This window comes from Pleurodeles waltl, chromosome 11 (assembly GCF_031143425.1).
Source record: "Pleurodeles waltl isolate 20211129_DDA chromosome 11, aPleWal1.hap1.20221129, whole genome shotgun sequence".
Lineage (NCBI taxonomy): Eukaryota > Metazoa > Chordata > Amphibia > Caudata > Salamandridae > Pleurodeles > Pleurodeles waltl.
The window spans coordinates 294,665,962-294,669,800 of record NC_090450.1 but is presented as its reverse complement, the minus strand read 5'-3'; the positions used below and the strand labels follow the sequence as shown (position 1 = coordinate 294,669,800).

General features: G+C 38.8%; 1 long non-coding RNA gene across 1 annotated transcript; it reads left to right on the top strand.

Moving 5' to 3' along the window:
• The first annotated feature begins 1,239 nt into the window (after nucleotides 1–1,239).
• Nucleotides 1,240–1,915, top strand: LOC138266610 (uncharacterized). The gene is made up of 3 exons (XR_011199575.1): nucleotides 1,240–1,344; nucleotides 1,698–1,786; nucleotides 1,887–1,915. It is a non-coding gene; the product is annotated as an uncharacterized lncRNA (long non-coding RNA).
• The last annotated feature ends 1,924 nt before the right edge of the window (nucleotides 1,916–3,839 follow it).

Sequence of the window (3,839 nt, the reverse complement as noted above, 5' to 3'; positions counted from 1 at the left end):
GTTCTACAGACAGATGAAACACTTGCTGCTTTACTTCCTAAGAAACCTAAAATGATTCATAAAAGAGGTAAAACTATCAGAAATGAAGACTGTAAAAGTTTCTTACCACCTCTAATGGAAAGTAAAACAACATGGCTTCCGAATAAAATTGCGGGTTTCTATAGGTGTGGTAATTGTAATATGTGCAGTATGGCATTGCATAAAACCACTGAATTCAGCTACAATGGTAGTGACAAATATAAAATCTCCACTTTTATTAACTGCAATACGAAATTTGTGGTATACATATTGGAATGCATATGTGACCAGATATATGTGGGCAGCACAATAAGGCCCTTGAAGGAACGTATTCAAGAACATATCAGAGCCCTAAGAAATTATGACATAGCATCACCGCTAGTACGGCATGTTAAAGATAAACATCCAGTAACTGAGGTTCCATTAATAAAATATATGGGTATAAATCAAATCCCGGTGAACGCTAGGGGTGGCATCAGAACATTGGACTTGCGTAAAAATGAAGCAAAATGGATTATCAAATTAAGAACGATTGAAATGGGCATGAATTTGGATGATGAGTTGTACCATTTCCTCTGAATATATCCATTTGGCATACTATGAATGTAGAACAACACACAAATGATATGAGTCACTAACTTTGTCAATATCCTTTCTATTTCGTGTCCTTGAAAGATAGGGAGGGTTCTTTCCCTTCTCATTTGAATTTTCTATATGTTGGGAAGACCGGTTACGACTTCACTCTATATGTTCACTGAGGTGACATTTGTGTACATACTGGGGGTAGAAATTACTTTACCATCATGATATTGGGTGGTTGAAAATGTATTTCTTTGGTTGGCAAATAGGTGACAATTTGTCTTTATTGGGGGGTAATATTTACAAAATATGAACCACTTCAAAATGGCCGCCGCGGTTGCATAGGCAGGTGCTTTTTCTTTTTTTTCCGGCTAATGAATTATGTTTAAGTGCTAACGCGGTGTTTAAAATAACGGCGAAGGATTTGAAGTATTGAAATCGTCGTCTTAGAATGTCTACATACGATATAGACGATATTTCGTCCTGACTTTGTGTTAGTTTTCACTCAATAGGAACCACTTCAAAATGGCCGCCGTGGTTCTATGGGTAAGCTTCTGTCCGTTGTTAGTGCTAATGAACTCGGTTTGAGTACTAATGTGGCGCGCAAAATGCCAGCGAGGGATGTACACTTCCTTTGGAAAAGTCGGGGAGAGTGAGACGAGGTACAGAGGCCCTCGATGCTCTCGCCGAGATACATCGGGAAATAGAACAGGGACGAGATTTAAGAACAGAGAGAGAGGCATATAGGTAAGTGTATGGTAGAAGTTTGGGAAATGTATTCTATGTAATTCAATGAAAAATGGAGCATTATTAGAATGCTGGCTCCATTACCAGGATAGTGTGGAGACATTGGTATAAAAAATGATTATATAGGAATTGAGGTCCTTTTAGGGAGGAAATTTGGATTTATTGTAATTATTTGTATTTCAATTGGTTCCTCAATACATGAGATTTGCGAATTCAATGAAAAACGGAGCACTATTAGAATGCTGGCTCCATTACCAGGATAGTGTGGAGACATTGGTATAAAAGATGATCACATAGGAATTGAATTCCTTTTAGGGAGGACATTGGATTTATTGTAATTATTTATATTTCAGTTGGTTCCTCAATACATGAGGTTTACGGTTCCTGTAATTTAGATTCATTTTGAAGACAGCAAGGAAGTGACTGATTATGATTAAAACAGGTCAGTAATTGCACTACAGTACACTTTATTGGCATTCCCTAAATTTTGCCAAGTGAAATGGGAGTAACTAAATTATCACGTTCCCCCTCCTTCTTCATAGAGGATGATAAATGGTATATGATTATACGGACATAGAAGCAAATAAAGGTATATATTTATTAGACTCTCTTTCCTCACCATTACACAATGAGGGGTTATTCTGGGCTATAAGTAGTTTACGTTTGAAAGAAAAGAAATTTTAGACATAAATTGATCGAATGCCAACGAAAAAGAAATTCATTTACACTTGGGATTGCATGTTGCATGGCTAACTATCGCTGTGGCTTCAACAGACCTATCCTTGGGGACATGGGAAATATATTGTTGGATACTTCAAATAAACACTTCACCACTGAGGTTGTGGTGGTGGTTTTCTTCCTTTTCTCTGAAGTTTCTTGTTTAGCTTCAAACCAAGAGAAATAGTATAAACAATATGCATTTTTAAGAGCTTGTGTACTTAATTGACCAAAGAATTTATCAGTTTTTTGTATTTTGGAAAGGGAAAGGATAAAATATTGGATGTGTATTTATTTTAATATTTGTATATATTGTATATATATATTTGTTGTAATTGATTGTTATATGTTGTGATTCTCTCAGCCTTGAAGAAGTCCAGTCAGGACGAAACACGTGTCGGCTGATGGCTTTTCATTCTTTTTCTACATTTTGTGTATATATGTTTATATGTTTATGTGTAGGCTGATGGCTTTTCATTCTTTTTCTACATGTTGTGTATATATGTTTATATGTCTATGTGTATAATATGATATATTCTTTTGTATTAAAATTCTCTATTTGCATGGACATTTCTGTTTGGTTAGTTTTATATGAGTACATGGTTTTTCTCTTTGGTTAGTTATTGTTTTTTTCAGAAAAGGAAGATTTATCAATTAGCAATTTAGTTTGATCATACTAGATTCTCTCATGTCATCTCATTTTGATAATATAATAGTTTAGACATTGATTGTTGATGTGCCCCACTGAATTGTTTGTTCATTATTAAAACGGGTCTACTATTGTAAACCCGGAAGTACATATCAAGGCAACGATGTGTGTCAGTGTATGAGCACTCAAAAGTTTTTTCCTATATGTTTAGAATGTGCATTTATTTCAAGTTATGAGTTGCCTTTTGTTGTTGACTGTCTTGAAAGGAGGCTGGCATCGTCCATCTTGGGCAGATCCTGCAGGACGGGGCGATCAGGACTTTTGCCTCGCTACAGGAGTGTTTTGGTCTTCACCAGCGACAAGAATGGCGGTATCTACAACTTTAACACTGCCTGCAACATAATGCAGGCATTGCCCAACGAGGATCTCAATCTTCACCTGTGATGCTCTACCTCCGAACGTGGGAAAAGCACAAAGGTGTTATGTCAGGTCTCTATGAGGTTCTCACGCGATATAAGTTCTCGCAACCCATTCTAGATAATCTCCGTTTACAATGACAAACCCTTCTGCAGAGATCCTTTGACACGGAAGGCTGGGTGGACTTCCTGGAAGCACTGGACAGAGGCGTCCGCGATGTTCGCTTAAAATTCTGCCTCTTTAAGATTATCCATGACTGGTACTGGACCCCGCTGAGACTACATAGAGCAGGACTCCTCCGCACACGTTGTGCTAGCGTTGCCTGGAGATGCACTGTGATTTACTCCACAATTTGGTTGACTAGCCGTCGGTCCTCCCTTTATGGGAGGCCGTTAGCCTCACCCTTTCCCCCTCAATTCTGCTCCCAGCACGGCTGCCTCCCTCTCTTATCATCTTACAAGATCTGGATACCCTTCTGGCACTATCGCACCCTTCCCAGAGACTGCTGCATACTGCACTCGCCACGACGAAGATATGTATCCTTCGTCACTGGCGTTCGGCGGAACCCCCCACACCGGGTGAATGGATAACAACAATGACCCTGATAGCAACATACGAGAAGATCATTTATAATCTCCAAGATCAGGCTGCCCTGTTCCACAGTATATGGGCCCCGTTCCTTGCTCACCCTCCATCATCGTAAACATTGGTC